This window comes from Narcine bancroftii, chromosome 7, assembly GCF_036971445.1.
Source record: "Narcine bancroftii isolate sNarBan1 chromosome 7, sNarBan1.hap1, whole genome shotgun sequence".
Lineage (NCBI taxonomy): Eukaryota > Metazoa > Chordata > Chondrichthyes > Torpediniformes > Narcinidae > Narcine > Narcine bancroftii.
Window position 1 is genome coordinate 38,060,641 of NC_091475.1, and position 20,167 is coordinate 38,080,807.

At 40.5% G+C, this 20,167-nt stretch overlaps 1 protein-coding gene across 2 annotated transcripts in view; it reads right to left on the reverse strand.

Moving 5' to 3' along the window:
• The window catches only part of LOC138738768 (plastin-2-like), a 95,115-nt gene that overhangs the window by 70,744 nt on the left and 4,204 nt on the right, over nucleotides 1-20,167 (reverse strand). The window contains exon 1 of one of the 2 annotated variants that reach the window (XM_069889657.1): nucleotides 4,407-4,518. The exons of the other annotated variant lie outside the window; for it this stretch is intronic. The gene's annotated coding sequence lies outside the window, so the exon portion shown is untranslated. Of the gene's footprint in view, nucleotides 1-4,406; nucleotides 4,519-20,167 lie in introns of those variants that run through there. 2 annotated transcript variants of the gene reach the window in all.

A 20,167-nucleotide genomic window follows, 5' to 3' on the forward strand; every position in this document is an offset into this window, starting at 1 on the left:
TCTGGAAGTTAAAACAGAGCAGGAAGCCATTCACACCATGTATCTTTCCAAGGATAGTTTACTCTTCCTCTTCATTCAAAATGTTTACCTCAGACTAATTTTGCCTCGATATATCTGTAAAGTAAAACAGATTACACTCTAAAATCAGAAAACTACAGATGATGGAAAACCATAAAATCAAGAAAATGATGGAAATGTTCAACAGGTCACAGCACCTGCAAGGAGTAGAATAAGAACAAATTTTTGAGGTCAATGATTATCAGACCTTTTCCAGTCATTGACTTGAAATATTGACTTTGTTTCACTCCCCACATAATCTGCATGATCAAGGTATTACAAGGTATTTCTGTTTTTATTTATGCTCTAATATTTCTAAAAACAGATTTAATGTAATCGCTCCTTCCAAGTTCAGTGATGATTGTAAATTTAGAAATCATCATCACTCCTCCAACTCAAGGAAATAGTTTCTCCCTCCTGGCCTAGTAAAATCTAGTTAATATCTTCTGTTGGCTTGTGCTGCTCTAGTTAAAATAATTCTACTGCTCATTGTCTCTAACAAAAGCCTATTCTAATATTAGTGATGGTTTCAACTATCAAAATTCAGATATTTCTGTGTTTCAACCTTTTAAAATCACATACCTAGATATTGCCACTAGTGAAATAATTAATAACATGAAAAATAAATAATAGCAATAAGCATGTTCATAATGATATGAACTTTCACACCACTGCTTCTGATTTGTTTTCAGTGGCTGAAACGGATTCAAAAAGAGTTTGGGACTTTAATACAAACTTGGAATTTTCTGTTTTTGTAGCTTTCACTCTCATTTCCTGTACCAAATGATAGATCAAATGAGAAATCTGGAATTTCATGTATTAATTGTGCACATTCACATCGCAAAACATGCTTATCAGGAATGAAATGAATCTTTCAGGAAAATAAATGATGGCCAACAATAGTGGCAAGAAGATCTAAAAGCTCATTCATTGCTTTATACATTCATTCACTTTTTGGAATCCGGGAGTTATTAACAACGTGTGTATTTTCTGCCCTTGAACTGATTGCTGTGCCACCACTTAATCAATGTTTGCACCCTTTATTCAGAAATCCCTTAGAATACAACTTATGTGAATAATAAAATCTGCTGATATTGGAATTCTAACATAAAGCAGAAAATGGTGGAAAATCTTAGCATGTCAGGCTGCATCCGAGTTGTGCAAAGGGTCTTTGACCTGAATTGTTAATGCTATTTCTCTTCCTGGCCTGCTGAGTATTTCCACCATTTTCTGTTTTAACTTATAAGAATCATTGACTTGAATGACTGCCTTGATGCACTGCCCTTTCCATCTTGGATAAAATAGGGTAATACTCTCAAGATCATTTTGGAGAGCAAGAACAAATCTAATTGAAATTTTGCTGCAAACCATCTCCCACCCTATATTGATTCAGGCTCCATTCAACTCCACCCTTCTAATAAACCTCAAGAGCAATCACCTCATGAACTTTCTCCAAAATCTTGCATCCATACACATCAATACTTCTTATGGCTGTTCCAATGCAAGATCATCCTCAGTTGGAAGCAATTTGTCAATGACAGAAGTACAAAATACATTTGGGGCACAGTCTGTTGGGGCACTTTGACACTGGTAAATGGAGGATGCTGTCTGTACCAATGTAATAAAAGATGAAATAGACACCATAAGCATGGAGGACTAAGAAGAACCTGTCACCCATATTCCTTCATGTAGTACCTATCTCTGCCTACTGAGAGGCTATTCCTCAGCCTCAGACTACAAAGTCCTGTCTCATCAACTGTGTAGCAAACACGAAGAAAAACTAGTTCTGATTAACCACTCCATTTATAGATGTGGGCTTCAGCAACTGGGCATGTTGGGTCAGTGTCTATTCATCTATGAACTATTTGTCATTCAGAACTGGAAACTAAAGTTCTTATTTCCTGTAACAATTCTGCAAAATTTTCTTCAGATAGTGACAACATTTACAGAATGTGCCACACTTTTGCAACATACAGCTTTTAGTTCCTTAATGTTCAGTTTCACAATTTTCCCAGCACATCATTTCCAATCTTTCAAACAAAACTTAGTTGTTCTGCACTATGCCATTATATCGAACAGTGAATATGGGTCCTCTACCGGCACCACCTACGGCTCCTAGAACGCTTCCACCAGCGTTGTCTCCGCTCCATCCTCAACATCCATTGGAGCGCTCACACCCCTAACGTCGAGGTACTCAAGATGGCAGAGGTCGACAGCATCGAGTCCACGCTGCTGAAGATCCAGCTGCGCTGGATGGGTCACGTCTCCAGAATGGAGGACCATCGCCTTCCCAAGATCGTATTATATGGCGAGCTCTCCACTGGCCACCGTGACAGAGGTGCACCAAAGAAAAGGTACAAGGACTGCCTAAAGAAATCTCTTGGTGCCTGCCACATTGACCACCGCCAGTGGGCTGATAACGCCTCAAACCGTGCATCTTGGCGCCTCACAGTTTGGCGGGCAGCAGCCTCCTTTGAAGAAGACCGCAGAGCCCACCTCACTGACAAAAGGCAAAGGAGGAAAAACCCAACACCCAACCCCAACCAACCAATTTTCCCTTGCAACCGCTGCAATCGTGTCTGCCTGTCCCGCATCGGACTGGTCAGCCACAAACGAGCCTGCAGCTGACGTGGACTTTTTACCCCCTCCATAAATCTTCGTCCGCGAAGCCAAGCCAAAGAATATGGACATTTCATAAAAAGTACTTAGTTTGACTTGTCCTTTACAGAAGGCAGATTATGGAGTTTCTGTGGCATTTCAATTTGCTAGCTAAATTAAAAATGGAGTAATTTCTTGAAAAAAAAGATGAAATTGAGATTTCTAATTAAATTTTAAAAGTTTGGAACAAAATTAATTCAGTACGTTGGAATACTCCAACCTACTGATAAGTCTACAAATAAATTATATATCCTTAGCAGCTCCTTGGTATTTTAATGCTACATCAACATTTAACAAATTACAAATGTTATCTGTATGTACCTTTAAAAGAGGCACACATAAACACAATAAATAGGAACAGATGAAAGCCATCCAACCCCCTTATCCTTTCTGCCATTAAATAATATCTTTGCTGATCAGCTCGTGGCCTTCAGGATTTGCCCACAGGTTACTACAGAATATTTAATTCCACTTACAGGGCAATAGTCTATCACAACCTTCGATGGATTCAATGATTCAGTCTAAACAGCCCTCTGAGAGAGAAAAATAAATCCTATTCATTTCCATCTGCAACCCATTAAATACCTCCAAACTGGGGAGATATCTTTTCTCCATCCATCCTATCAATCACTGATTGTATCTCCTTCTAATCTCCAATGAGGACAGGCCTGACTCTACTTGAATATTCATCATAAATCAACTTTCTCCCTGGCAATCAATCTAGTGAACCTCCTCTAAGCTGCCTCCCTCCTTAAATGTGGGGATCAAAATTATATTCAGTCTTCTAGGTGTGATGTCACTAACATTCTGAACAAAGCAGCAAGATCGCCATGCTTTATACTCCATCCTGTTGCTTGCTTCATCTGAATATTGAAAAATTAAAGTTAGCTATTTTAAAAAATATAAATAATTGGCCTTTGCATTCTGCAACTAAATTGCTAAGATTCTGTAATAACATTGGAATCAGAGTCAGAATTTATTGTCATGAACATATTACAAAATTTGTTGTTTTGTGGCAGCATCATTTGTATAAACCACTTTTACAAAATAAATAAAAATAGTGTCTATGGTTCATTATTCATTCAGGAATCTGATGGCAGAGGGAAAAAAGCTGTCCTTGTGCCTGAGTACTGAGTACCACTAACAAGCACATCAAAAGGCTGAGCTTCCCTATCTGTTAATCAGACAGGGCCTAAGCAAAAAGAAGAGCATTGATTAAAAAATAGAAATCCTATCCTGAATCAGAAAGTTCAAATTTTCAATTTAATAAGAGCAGCAAGAAGAAAGGTCTATTGCAAAAGCAGAACAACACATTGTAAAGAGGTGCAAAATAACCAGTTTTCGGTAAGGAATGCATTGTTTATATGCCCATGTCAAACTGATAATCACAAAAAGAGGTTTCTGATCAATAGATATGACATCTTACAGTGCTCATTAATTCCTATTCAAATATTTAATAAAATTGCAAAAGAAGGTGGGCCAATTACAATCAAAACGTCTGCCTGGTGCACGGCCCAACCACAAGCTTCCTCCACTTTTGATAAAAGCAATAATCACATGCTTACAAGCATTGACTTGTGTTCAATGGGTCTAAAGATTAATTCTAGCACAGCAAACCAAAGCTCTACATTTGTTCCTCTGCATTAAAAAAATGTTCATGGCAAAATTATTAAAATCACTACTTTCTTTACCTTGGTGAAGCAGGGTTTGCTTTTACTCTGTAATTGTCTTTAAGGAGATCGCGCTTTCTCTCAGAAGAAGAGAACATATAACAAGTATATCAAACAGTTGCATTAAGAGGAAGGAAATGAGTTTTCTGGTGGTAAGTGACATGTGATCTCAAGGGTGCAAGATTTGTCTTTATAAGGCAATATAGAGTCAAAACTGCTATCGCATTAAGCAGCTTGTGTTCACTCTTCAATCATCCCACCTGCTTGCCATTCTCCAAAATGGCTTCATGTTGTACATTCTAACCACTTCCTCAGTACTCAGTTTCAAGTAATCTTGAGCAAAATCCTTTTTTTGGTTTATTTAGTCAAAGTAAATCCTTTCCCAAGTGATTAGAGTCACACTGCAAATGCCAAATATACTAGTAGTCTAAAAGAAAAAGTGATTCGTACATTAATCCATCTATGATTCAGTATTCTCTGTCAAGGCTTATAGCTAATCAAAATTGATCTCAATTTTTAACACACAAATGCAAAGAAAATATTAGATAGGAAAACATGATGATGATATAACTTGCAGTTAAACTCTAAGTCATTGAAAACATGTTAGTTTTTAATTGTTAATTACAGGTGCTCCTCAACTTATGATGGGGTTATGTTCCGGCAAACCCATAGCAAGTTGAAAAAGAATACCACATCTAACAATTTTTATACAGTAATTAAATTTTGAATACCTTTATTCCACATGGAAAAAAAACATTAGCATACACAGATGAAAACACATTGGGCATAAGGAATCTTTGAAGCATTTTTAATACTTTATTTAAAAACCATGATACATAAGGGCTAATAGACACAATACAAAATATAAAATATTAATAAGTATACATGGCATATAACAGAAAAACTCCTCTAACCCCCCCACTCAAAATAAACCCTCCCCCTTTGTATACCCCTTACTTAAACCCACCCCTAAACTCCCCCCAACTACCCCTACTAAAAGGAAAAAAGAAGAAAGGAGGAGTAAACTATAATGACATAGATAAATATCATGGATTGAGGCATTTCACCACACCAAGGCAGAAGTATTCAACATTTTAAACCCAAATAGTCCAAATAAGGGCTCCAAACTTTCTGATAGAAAAAATAATTATCTCATAAATTATTTGTTATTTTTTCCAATGGTGAATGTTTGAAGCATTGAACTAAAATTAATTCCTGGATGGTGAGGATGGTGGGGATGCTAAAGCAACAGGGTCATCAATTTCACTCTCTTCTGATAATGCTTGAGAACAGCTCACAGAACGTACTGCATCATTGCGCGAGAGTAGCATTCCATATTATCGCAAGCGCTGGAACAGATCAGAATTCAAAATTGATAAAAGATTCAGCAGGTTAACACAGGTTTTAGATATCATTTTTTTTTTCCTTCTGGTCATAAATAGTGGGAATGGCAGCCAAGGCAGGGGAATGCTCCTCTTGCAGAATATGTATTGTCAAGGAAGCCAGCAGAATCCCTGATGACTTCATATTTTCTTTTTAAAATTTTTTATTGAGTTTAACACAATAATCCTATGTACATGCTGTACTAATGTACAAAGGAATATCATAAATGTACATACATACATATGATTAATATAAATGAACTTTACAACAAATTTCAAACTTCATCCATAATTGTTAATTTGACATTATTTGTTAAAATAATTATGAATACAAACCACTCGAGTTGCATTATATACCAACATTTGTCATACCTTGGTATAATATCTAAGGACAATTATGATCAAACCATTTATGATTAACTTACCTAAAAAAAAATAAAATAAAATAAAACCTCTCCCTCTAATCAAGGTTACTTATTAGGACCCAAAAAAATATGAGAATGGATTAAGTAGTGACCCTCAGAGGACAGAAAAAGCATCACTGGAGCATCCAAATGATCTCAAACTGCCAACTGTGATAGTATTCTATGAAAGGGCCCATGCAGATCTTTTAAAACTGAAACTTTCTATCTTTAATATTGTATCTAATTTTTCTCTAAACTTAGATGTCATTACATCATGTAACCACTGTGCATGAGTCAGTGACAAGTTTATCTTTCCATTTCATTTAAAACTGTTGATCTGGCTGTCAATGTGCTAAAAGCTAAAACTTTCTCTTGAGATGCCGACAAAAGTATATTCGGTTCATGAGAAAACCAAACAAGGAAATTAAAGGGCATGGATCTATTTTAATCTTAAAAATCATTGATGAAGATTTAAAGATGTTCTCCTAATATCTTCCTAATTTGGTACACTCCCAAAACATATGAATCAATGAGGCTTCAAAAATTTTGCACTTTTCATATAATGGATAAAATGCATAAAAACAAGAGCATTTATGTTTAGACATATGTATTCTATGTACTACCTTAAATAGTAACAAATAATGCCTTAATACAGTGAACTGAGATCACTAGTGGTATGTTATACTGATGGCTGGCTCCGACTCCCGGCTTTGCCCTCATCTACCCATATATAACCCTGGATTCCTGCCTAAACCCTGAGCCCTTCTGAAGACCACTGTAAGAACCTTCCCTCAGTTATAAGCTAATAAAAATGTATGCTCTCCTTCCAGTCGTGAGAGCTTTTATTCATACTACAACTTTATAAGTTTATTCTCTAGAAGATGGAAGCACTACTCAAGCCAGAGATGCTGCTGGTAGACCCTCTGTCCCCTGACACGGCTGAGGAGTTCACATACTGGCTAGACTGCTTCCAGGCCTACCTGAATGCAACCAGAGACATATTCCATACCGTTGAACTCAGGAGGTCTGCATTTGTTTTGAGTATAGGAACGAAAGGGTACGCAGTCATTAGGAACTGCACTACATATGATGCTGCCATCGAGGCTTTGAAGGCTCGGTACCTGAAGTCGCAAAATGAGGTCCTAGCGAGGCACCAACTTGCACTATGTCACCAATGGCCAGGAGAGACCATCGATGACTACCTGTTGGATCTGTGGACACTTGCCAAGAAGTGCAGGTAAGACGTGGCTATGGGCTGCATTCATGAAGAAGAACAGATCCAGGACACTTTAGTCGTGGGGGTCTGCTCAAGGTTCATGAGGCAGCGACTGCTCAAGTCGAGTAAGAAAGACCTGGCTAGCCATGCTGAACTGGTCAAGTTGCTGGAACAGGCCAAGCCTGAGAATGACAACCTAGAAGCTAGTGAGCTTGCTCACCCAGGTGACTCCTTCCAAGGACCGGATGCTCCCACTACCCCTGCTCTAACGGCTGCTGCTTCCTGTGCTAGGGAGCACACTCACACTAGGGAGTGCTTTTTCTGTGGCAAGAGCCAGCACCCCTGATCTCGTTGCCTGGCTAAAGACGCAGTTTGCTCCACTTGTGGCAAGAAAGAATACTGGGTGAAGGTTTGCCTTGCAAGGAGAATCCCGGGGAAACCTACAGCCTGCACCACTCCCGGATCCAATTCCAGCCCCAAGCCATCAGCCCCGAACTTGCCTGAAACCACTTGCTGTGCTACGCGCCAAAGGAAGGTAGCTGTGATAAAATGACGACCATCTTTCTGTGCCATGAGGTCGACACCATCTTATCCGCGGGCAAACCAGGACAGTGGGGCAACTCGAGTGAGGAGTACGGAGCCTCCAGAGTCCTATCCTCGACGGTTCTAGATCAGGACATATGTCACCTGCTTAGCAACTCCATAGTGACTGTTAAGGTAAACAGATACTCCACTAAATGCCTATTCGACAGGCTCTACTAAAGGCTTCATGGACTGACGGACTGTACAAGAATTCTTTGGCTTGGCTTTGCGGACGAAGATTTATGGAGGGGTATGTCCACTTCTGCTGCAGGCTCGTTGGTGACTGACAAGTCCGATGTGGGACAGACAAGCACGGTTGCAGCGGTTGCAAGGGAAAATTGGTTGGTTGGGGTTGGGTGTTGGGTTTTCCTCCTTTGTCTTTTGTCAATGAGGTGGGCTCTGCGGTCTTCTTCAAAGGAGGTTGCTGCCCACCGAACTGTGAGGCGCCAAGATGCACGGATGGAGGCGAGATCAGCCCACTGGCGGTGGTCAATGTGGCAGGCTCCAAGAGATTTCTTTAAGCAGTCCTTGTACCTCTTCTTTGGTGCACCTCTGTCTCGGTGGCCAGTGGAGAGCTCGCCATAGAACACGATCTTGGGGAGGGGGCGATGGTCCTCCATTCTGGAGATGTGACCCACCCAGCGCAGTTGGGTCTTCAGCAGCATGGATTTGATGCTTGCGGACTCTGCCAGCTCGAGTACTTCGATGTTGGTGATGAAGTCATTCCAATGAATGTTGAGGATGGAGCGGAGACAGCGCTGATGGAAGCGTTCTAGGAGACGTAGATGATGCTGGTAGAGGACCCATGATTCGGAGCCAAACAGGAGTGTGGGTATGACAACGGCTCTGTACATGCTGATCTTTGTGTGTTTCTTCAGGTGGTTGTTTTTCCAGAATCTTTTGTGTAGTCTTCCAAAGGCGCTATTTGCCTTGGCGAGTCTGTTGTCTATCTCTTTGTCGATCCTTGCATCAGATGAAATGGTGCAGCCAAACGCACAAAATTCTAGCATGGCAGCTTAAGACAGAACAAGCTAGGAAAATGGTATTGGCATCAAGGAAAAAAGACAAACAAATCACATATAATCCAAAGGAGATCAAGGAAAACTTTAGAGAATTCTATGAACAATTATACCAAACTGAAAACGAAGGGAAAGAAGGGAAAATAGATGAATTTCTAACTAAAATTGAACTACAAAAACTACAAATAGAGGAACAAAATAAATTAACAGAACCATTTGGAATAGTAGAAATACAAGAGATAATAAAAAAATTACCAAATAATAAAACACCAGGAGAGGATGGATTCCCAATAGAATTCTATAAAACATTTAAAGATTTATTAATTCCTCCCCTCCTGGAAGTAATCAACCAGATTGATAAAACAAAGCTTACCAGATTCATGTAAAACAGCAATAATTACAGTAATACTAAAGCAAGGGAAAGATCCACTCGCACCAGCGTCATATAGACCAATATCTTTACTTAACACAGATTATAAGATAATAGCTAAGCTATTAGCAAATAGATTAGCAGAGTATGTACCGAAAATGGTAAATCTAGACCAAACTGGATTTATTAAAAAAAGACGCACAACAGACAATATTTGTAAATTTATTAACTTAATTCATGCAGTAGAAGGGAGTAAAGCGCCAAAAGTAGCAGTTGCTTTAGACGCAGAGAAGGCCTTTGACAGAGTAGAATGGAATTATTTATTCAAAGTATTGCAAAAATTCAGTTTACCAGAGAAGTATATTAATTGGATTAAAGCATTATATAAGGGACCATTGGCGAAAGTGATAGTAAATGGATATGTATCAAAGCAATTTAACTTAAGCAGGTCAACACGGCAGGGATGCCCACTATCACCTTTATTGTTCGCGTAAGCTATAGAACCACGAGCAGAATTGATAAGAACAGAAAATAATATAAAAGGGATAAAAATAAAAGACAAGGAATATAAAATCAGTTTATTTGCGGATGACGTTATAGTATACTTAACAGAACCAGAACTATCAATAAAAGAATTATATAAGAAATTGAAGGAATATGGAGAAGTGTCGGGTTACAAGATTAACGTAAATAAAAGTGAAGCAATGCCTATGAATAATGCGGATTTCTCAAAATTTAAGAAGGAATCACCATTCAGATGGCAAATGCAAGCAATAAGATACCTATGTATATAAATAAATAAAAATCTTGGCCAACTATATAAACTCAATTATTATCCACTAATGAAAAAATTACAGGACGATTTAGAGCATTGGAAAGATTTACCACTAACACTAATAGGAAGGATAAACTGTATAAAAATGAACATTTTTCCAAGGATATTATACCTATTTCAGGCATTGCCAATACATTTGACAGAGAAATTCTTCAAGGAGTTAAAGAAAATAATAAGGAAATTTTTATGGAAAGGGGGGAAACCGAGGATAGCACTAGATAAATTAACAGAATGGTATAAACAAGGAGGCTTACAACTGCCAAACTTTAAAAATTATTATAGAGCCGCACAATTAAGATACCTATCAGATTTTTATCAAACAAGGGAAAAGCCAGATTGGACTAGATTAGAATTAGATAAAATAGGGGAAAAGATACCTGAACACATATTATATAAATGGGATGAAAAATTGGTACAACATAGAAGTTCTCCAGTATTACATCATCTACTCAATATTTGGAAGAAGGTTCATGTAGAAAGAAATAAAACAAATTATCAATTACCAAAACTAATATTGACGCAAAATAAGTTACTCCCTTTTATAATAGATAACCTTTCCTTTAGAGAATGGGAGAAAAAAGGGATCAAAAGAATAGAAAATTGTTTTTCAGGAAATAGATTATTATCCTTTGAACAAATGAAAAATAAATACAATATAACTCAAGATACAGTGCTGGCATATTACCAATTGAGATCCTACTTGAAGGACAAATTAGGAAGCAGTCTGAGTTCACCAGAGGGAAGTAACTTTGAATATGTGATTACAGATACAATGATAATCAAAAGATTTATAACAAATATGTATATTAAACTGCAAGAAAAGGAGAATGAGGAAACAAATGGTAAACTAAACAAAAATGGGAACAAGATTTAAATATAAAGATAAAAAAGGAAACATGGGAGAAGTTATGTTCTGGAACGATGAGAAATACAATAAATACGAGGTTACGTATGATACAATATAACTGGATACACAGGCTATACATTACACCTCAAAAGTTAAATAAATGGGACCCAACAGTATCTGATAGATGTTTTCGATGTAAAAAAGAAATGGGAACAACAATTCATGCAATCTGGACATGTGAGAAAGTAGAAAAATTTTGGGAAGATCTAAACCAAATATTAAATAAAATTACAGAAAACAATATACCAAAGAATCCAGAGATCTTCCTCCTAAGTAACATAAAAAACAAAGAATTTGGAATTGATTTGGAGGATGCACAAAAAAGATTTGTTAAGATAGCTCTAGCCGTAGCAAAAAAATGTATTATGTCAACCTGGAAATCGGAAGATAATTTGAAAATACAACAATGGTATATAGAAATGAATAAATGTATTCCATTAGAAAAAATAACATATAGTTTAAGAAATAATATTGAAATATTTGAACAAATATGGGATCCTTACATGAAACACAATAGCAAAAACCTACCGGGGACATTCACTACCTAAATTAACGAAAGGAGAAGGAAATGAAAAGAATTGACTCAGTGGAATTTCTTGTTTATTTTTATTGTATGACAACATTGTTTGACTGGTTTAATGTATCCTAGATTTTGTACTTTAAATGGACGGGAGGGGGGAGGTAGGGAGGGTGGGATGGGAGGAGGGGGGGGGGAAGAAAATGGCACTGTATATATTTGAAAAGAAAAAAGTATGTATCATGGTTAATGTGGTTTATGGTGTGAAAAATAAAAATTTTTTTAAAAAAAGATGAAATGGTGCAGCCGAGGTAGGTAAACTGGTTGAGCGTTTTGAGTTCAGTGTGCCCGATGGAAATGTGGGGGGGCTGGTGGTCACGGTGGGGAGCTGGCTGATGGAGGACAGGCTCTACTAAAGACTTCATAGACTCACGGACTGTACAAGAATACAACCTAAAGATATATTCTTCCAATTATCGTATATTTCTTGTGTCTCATTCACACTCCACTCATATTCGAGAACATTGTATAGTACATTTGTTTTTCGGTGGTGGGGGGGGGTGAGTTTTGTAAAATACGCCTGTATGTACTTGATGAATTGTGTGCTATTAGGTCTGGACTTCCTGTGTCACCTTAAAAGTGTGACCTTGGAGTATTCTGGTCCCCTCCCCTCATAATGGTTCTGAACAGAGGGCCTCTAAAATCAGAACCCACATGCAGCCTCTCAACACTGAATATTGACACCCCCCCCCCCCCCGATCCCCAGACTGCAAACCTATTGCTACCAAGAGCAGGAGGTACAGCACGGCAGAAAGTCTCATAAAGTCTGAGACACAATGTCTACTTAATGAAGGTATCATTGAACCTACCACTAGCCCGTGGAGAGCGCAAATGGTGGTGGTAAAAGGGGAAAACAAGTCCAGGCTAGTATTTGACTACAGCCAAACTATTAATCGATACGCACTCCAGGACACTTACCCCCCCTCCTCCCCCCTCCCCCCGAATTGGTGACATAGTGAATGATATTGCGCAGTATCAGGTCTATTCAGCCATCAACCTGAAAGCTGCTCATCACCAGCTGCCAATCCATGGACCGTACATACACGGCATTTGAGGCTAACGGTTGTCTGTATCAATTCCAGAGGGTCCCTTTCAATATTACTAATGAGGTTTCTATCTTCCAGAGGCAGATGTCATCAACTGTGGCCATACCCTGGAGGACCATGTAACCAAACTTCAGAGATTTCTCCACGCAGCGAAAGCCATGAACCTCACTTTTAACTCTAGCAAGTATGTGTTCAGAACTAAACATTTGGCTATCCTTGGCTATGAGGTGGAAAATGGCATAATTGGCCCCAACCCGGATGGGATGCACCCCCTGTTAGACCTCCTCATTCCCAGGACCGCGAAGGCTTTGAGGAGATGCCTTGTGGCCTTGACATGTTCCCAATTTGGTCTGATGCCCTCACTGCCAATAATATTTCCCACAAATGTTAGTTGTCACCCCAAGCTGGCATTTCTCTCAATTCAGCTTCAGGTTTGCTTTCCTTGTTGCTTTCCTTAATCTCTCATCATGCTCCATTCTTGTGGTTCCCCATACTATGATGTCATCCATTGAGGTATTAACTCCATCCAGGTGCTCAAAGACCATATGAATAGTTTTGTGATACACTTCAGGAGATGAGGCAATTCCATATGGTAACCATAGGAATCTGTATCTCCCAAATGGACTATTGAATGTGCAGTCTTGAACTTGCTTCATCCAATCTTAACTGCCAAAATCCTGATGATGCATCTAACTTGCTGAAAAGCTTTGCACTTGCAAACTGTGACATGATTTATTCACGTATCGGAAGCTTAAAGTGTTCTCACTTTATTGTTCTGTTAGATCTCTTGGATCCAGGCAAATTCTAAGCTTTCCATTCTTTTTGTCCACAAACACAAGTGAACTCACCCACTTCATTGGCTCATCTATCTTCTGAATCAGGTTCAGGCTTTCCATCTTGTCCAACACTGCTTTTAGTTGCTTTTGAAGCACAAATGGAACTTTTCTGCATGGATGTATTATCGGTATAACACATTTATCCACTCTGATCGTGTGTTCTCCCGGAAGGCAGCCTAGACCCTGAAATAGGTCATTGTACTCTTTCATGAGTTCATCATAGCTTGTCTCTCCTTTGCTTCTCACAACAAGGATTCTTTTTATCAGGTTCAGTTTCTCACAATCTGTTAAACCTAATATGGTCTGTATATCCTTTGGAACCACGAAGAATGTTAGCATGAGCTCTTTGTCCTTGTGTTTCACTTTGACCATGCATTCTCCTTCCACTGGTATATCAGTACCTGAACATCCTGTCACCTTCACTCTTGTTCCATACATCTTTGGTCTGGGTCTAATCTTCTTAAAATCAGTCTCTGATATTACATTAATTTGTGCTCCAGTATCCAACTTAACTGAAATGTATATGTCATTCACTTTTAATCTCAACATCCAGTCTCTTGTTTTCTTTCTTGTTTTCAGTCACAACATCTATACAGAATTCCTCCATCTCCCTTTCATCTACTGCATGAACTTTGCTTTGTTGCACTTGGTTGCTACAGCAACAGGCATAATGGTTGCTTTTGTTGCATATATTACCATATACTGGACACTTTTTTGGTAGGTGTTGTGTACCGCATTGACAACATGGCTTTTGATTGTCCCTTTCATTTTTGTTCGCTGGCCACGCCGCTCTTTCCAATTTGGCATGCTTTTTGTTAAACGGTTTATGTTAGTTCTTGCTCACTGCATTCACGTTGACACTAGTTTCATTGAACAGCCCTTTTGCCTGCAATTTTACAGTTTCTGCAGCTCTCCAGAGTGCTATGGCTTTTTCCAGGACTAGATTTTGTACTCTTAGCAGATTTTCTCTTAGACTATTATCTGGAATAGCACACACAAGTCTGTCTTTTATCAGCGAGTCGGTCAGTCCACCAAATTCACACATTTTGCTTCTGTTTCTCAATTCAGTCACATACCGATCAATACTTTCTTCTCTTTTCTGTACACATGAAAAATCTGTGCCTCTCAAATGTCACGTTACATTTAGGTATGTAGTATGCCTCAAACTGTTCCATTATTTTTTCCAGTTTCATTTTGTCTCCTTCATTAGCAAATGTGAAGTTATTATACATCTCCAGGGCTCCATCACCCACGACATGTAAGAAAACTGATGCTTTTACTTTATTACTTGTCTCGTCAACTCTAACCGCCACTAAATACAATCCAAAATGCTGTTTAAATCTGTTCCAATTTTCGGCCACATTACCTGTCAGCTGAAGTTTCACTAGTGAATGTAACCCTTCCATTTTTTCACTGTTACCTTCTCTTCACTGATCAGTTACTGACTTTAGATTTTAAGTTTTAAAGTATTTCCTTTTAATTTCCTTCATCTCATTTCTGACACCATGTTTCATCTTGTATTCATTTGTGTGAGTTCTTAAGACAACACATGGATGAAGGAAAAGGTTCTTTACTTTAAAGTTATTATGAACAGCACAAGCATGCCATGAGGCTCTGCATACCATGTGTCTCCTGCTCTGTGTCAGCCCCTGGTGGCAGCCAGGTATAATCAAACAGTGAGGCATTGCTAGTTGCCTTGCAACCACGATCATTATCATTACAGGGTGCCCAGTTGTTAGCGAGCATACATAGCGTTCATCAGGGCTCCGTATTGCTGTCAAAGTAGGGCTATTGCCTCTTCGTACCCATTACAGTCATGGATTTTTTGGTTCATTCAGTGGCCCACCGCTGCGAAGAGCAGGTCATATTGATCACCATCAGCTGTGATCTCATGGCAACTTATGTAAGCCTTCAAGCAATGTAGCCACATGTCAAACCTGACGGAGGCCTCTGGTTCCTTTGGATAGGTTTCCAGCTTCTCCAGTCTGATTAATAAAATGTGGCATGATCAATGACTACCCGCAGACACAAAGCAAATAGTCAAAGGCTTTATTAATCAGAAAACCTTGGCATGCTTCTTGGCTCACATCCAAGTCAAGTATGATGGCAAAGACTAGGGATCTCACCTTATTAGGGAGCTACAGGCACAGAAGGCAGGCCAGCCTGCCCAGCCAAGTGAGGTCATGCCTGCATTACCACATTCCACCACATGGGCCATACCCTCTTCACTCTGCTGCCATCAGGAAAAAGGTACAGGAGCCTGAAGGCAAGCACTCAGTGGCAGAAGGACAACTTCTTCTCCGCTGCCATCAGACTCCTGAATAATCAAGGAACTTTTTGGTTCCTTTTGCCTTACTTTTCATGCATTATTTTTTTTTAATTCATTGTTGTAAAAGTGGTTTATATGGATGTTTACACTATGATGCTGTCACAAATTTTGTGACTTGTTCATGACAACAAATTCCGATTTTGATTCTGGGATAGTAAGTTTCACAAGTGATGTTGGGATTGCACTTATCCAGCAGGTAATAAGTATTTAATGTTACTCCTGATTTGGTGGAAGAAAACATTGTTAGAGAAGAGTGGGAATGGTGACTCTAGGAGATGAAAACTAGAAGTGGCAGGACCAGTTGTGTTCACTAGGGTATTGACAGTGGGCGATTTAGTTGTTTGATGCCTTAGAAGCTCATGGGGAAAAGTTTAACCACCCTCTTATTAGAGACGGTCATTGTTTGGGGCTCTTGGGGTAGCCTGGAACTGGATGTAGTTCATTTTACCCTGCAGGCAGACACTGACTGCTTCATTATCTGTGCAACTACAAAAGGAGTTAGATGTTGTCAGTCAACAGGGCAGCAAAATAGTACAGAAGTTAGTCTCGTTCTAATGTCATGAGTTCCAATGGGTTCACTCCTGGCCTCTGATGCAGTGTGTAGAGTTTTCACAATATCCCTGTGACTGGGTGGTCCAGTAACCTCCCATTCATGCTGTTGGGTTAACTGGCCACTGTCTCCTCCCCACCCCCACCCCTGAGTTTAATTGGGCAGGTAATTAATAAAAAGATAAGTTCATGGGCACATGAGAGTGGATAAGTTACAGAAAAATTGGGGGAATAAAAATGAATGAAGTAAATGGATATTAGTAAATAAATAGCATTCTTATTTCACAACCAAGTAGCTCGAGATGATTGAACCAAGACATGGCTCTTGAGGAGCAACAGCTGTGCATTTGGACTTCAACAGTTTTTGCTGAAATTGCACAGAAGAGACTGAGGTAAAGAGGGAAGGCAGATATCAATAAGGCAAGAAAGACAATGTAGACATGCTGACTGCAGTGGCTTCAGAGATCAATTTCTTTCATTTCTTTTCTACATATCAGAATCAGAACTTATTGTCACGAACAAGTCATGAAATTCAGTGTTTTGTGGCAGCGTCATAGTGCAAACATTCATATTATAACCATTTTACAGCGTTACTATGTATAAAAAATAGTGCATGAAAAGTAAGGCAGTGTCTTTGATTCACCGATTATTCAGGAATCTGATGGCAGCAGGGAAGAGGCTGTCCTTGTGCCGCTGAGTGCTCTGCTTTAGACTCCTGTACCTTTTTCCTGATGGCAGCAAAGTGAAGAGCGTGTGGCCTGGGTGGTGGGGGTCTTTGAGGATAGAGGCTGCTTTTTTAAGCCACCGCCTCCTGTAGATTCCTCAATGGAGCGAAGGCTGGTGCCTGTGATGTCACAGGCCAAGTTAACAACTGTCTGGAGTTTATTCTTGTCCTGAGAGTTGGCACCTCTATACCAGGCAGTGATGCAACCAGCCAGAATGCTCTCCACAATACACCTGAAGAAGTTTACGAGAGTCTTCGATGGCATACCTAATCTCCTCAAGCACCTCACAAAGTACAGCTTCTGGCAGGCCTTCTTCATGATTGCATCAACATGGAGGCTCCAGGACAGATGTTTGGAGATGTTGACACCCAGGAATTTGAAGTTCTTGACCCTCTCCACTACTGAGCCCTCAAAGAGGATTGGGCCATACTCCCTTGACTTCCTCCTGAAGTCCACAATCATCTCCTTGGTTTGCTAATGCTGAGCGCAAGATTGTTGTTGTTACACCATTCAACGAGCTGAACTACCTCCCTCCTGTACCCTTTCTCATTGCCGTTTGTGATTCTTCCGACAACTGTGGTGTCATCAGGAAACTTGTAGATAGCATTGGAATTGTGCCTGGCCACACAGTCATGGGTGTATAATGAGTGGAGCAGTAGGCTAAGCACGCATCCTTGGGGTGAGCCTGTGTTGATGATCAGTGAGGAGGAGACATTTCCAATTTGTACTGACTGTGTTCTGATGAGAAAGTCAAGGATACAGTTGCAAAGGGAGGTACAGAGGCCTAAAGTTTGTCGCTTCATGAACAGCAATGAGAGAATAATGGTATTTAAGGCCAAATTATAGTCTATGAAGAGCAGCAGTATATATGAATTGCTGTTTTTGAGATGATCCAAAGCTGAGTGGAGAACCATCAATATCGCATCTGCTGTGGATCAATTGTGACGATAGGCAAATTGCAGTGGGTCCAGATCTTTGCTTAGATACGTGTTAATTCTGGCCATGACCAGCCTCTCAAAGCATTTCCTCACAGTAGAAGTTAGTACTACTGGGTGGTGGTCGTCATTGAGGCAGCTCACACTACTCTTCTTGGGTACCGGGATGATTGATGCCCTTTTGAAGCAGGTAGAAACTGACTACAGCAATGAGAGGTTGAAAATGTCCATTAACAATCCGGCTAGTTGGTTGACGCAGATTTTCAGTACCCTGTCAGGTACTCCGTCAGGGCCTGATGCCTTACGAGGGTTCACCCTCTTGAAAGATTTCTGACATCGCCCTCAGAGACAGATATCACAGGGTCCTCAGCTTCTTCAGGGATTCTAGTAGGCACTGTTTGGCTTTTCATCTCAAAGTAGGCATAGAAGGTGTTCAGCTCATCGGGTAATGAAGCATCACAGCCATCTATCGTGTTTTCCCTTGCTTTGTAGCAAGGCATGTTAATGGCCACACTCCTTACCATAGCTGGCATGTATCTGCCTCTGTCTTTAGCTTCCTCCGGAATTGCCACTTTGCTTCAGAGATGGCCTTCTGCAAGTTGTACCTGGACTTCTTGTAAAGATCTCAATCCCTGGCCTAAAATGCCCTTTTAGTTTGTGGCTGCATCAGGTTATCATGGAACCTAAGTACAAGGGCACCAAGTGCCGCTATGTGCTGAGGTTCCACCTGTCCCTGTGTTGCAAAGAATGGGCTAGGCCCTGTTGCCATTCAATGCCCCAGTCAGTTCGACTTTGCCACACTACCTATTCTTCGTGGAAAAGTTTTTGCAGATGAACCTTTGACCACAAAGCCATCAGGCAGCAGTCAGCACAGATCATTCTGCAGGCACTGAGTAATAAGGACTTGATAGACTCGGTGGGGTGGTTCCCTGAGTAAACCATCCAGGTCATCTGGCACAATGCCTCATCGCCAGTGCTCACAAACACCAGGATTTGAACTGGCTAGCAATAAGAAGGGCCCTCCCAGTCACATCCTTCCTGTACCCCCACCTGGAACATCACCCACATCGAACGTTGTCCCCAAGTTGACTGCAGTGGAATGGAGACAGTTGCCCTCTTCTTTGCAGAATGCAAGTTCGCTAAGAGTGTATGGAGAAGAATACAAGGGTCTTTGTCACAGTTCATACCCAGCAGCAGTGAGACAGAGGACTCTGTGTGCGTCCCCAGGTACAGATCATAAATTAGAGTCAGACTTCCAGCTGGAAGACCATCAACTTGGTGAAAGATGCACTTTGGTCTGACTGAAACCTGCTAGTCTTTCAGCATACAGATGTTGACCACCACATTTTCAAGCTGCAGAAGTACGTGCTGAGGGACGCATTGAGACTTGGCGCAGCCACAATCTGCACTGGGGCGGGCATTCGCAGACATGACCCCCCCTTGCAAGGTGCTGTGCCTCCATTTGCTCATGGCCATTGCTCAATGTCAGACCTGCCCATGCCATTGGCATGCACCAAGCATCACTAGCGTCCAGCTTGATGCACGGTAGAGACTCTCCACGCAATGAAAGTAGCACTTTCAGCAGCCAAGTTAGAAGGATGTAGGAGGCCACGACCAGCAACCCCTCCCCCACCCCTGCTGAGCAAGTTTACCACTGCTGGCCTCTGCCCCACCCGGTTACCCTAATGCCCTCCTCTAACACTCATTCTGGCGCCGACCTTGGGCACAGCCAATATGAGAGCACTGTGGGGAAGGATCACAGTCTGGAGCAGCATTCTCAACCTGTTTTCAGCTCTGACCTCTCCCCACCCACCACCCTCCCCTCCACCCCCCCCACCCCCACCAGGATTCTGCTCAAAGTTAATGGGCCACCTTCCATGTGAAGCAGTCAAGTTTTGGTTTCTTCTGTACTTCTCTCTGACCTACTACATAAAAAACATTTATAATACTTATATTACATGAGGTGAAAAGAAAACAAGGTTCATTGACCTCCAGCGGAGGCTCGTTGAGAATGGCTGGTCTAGAATACTTCCTTTATCAGGCATTGAAAAGTCCCTCAAACAACAGAGG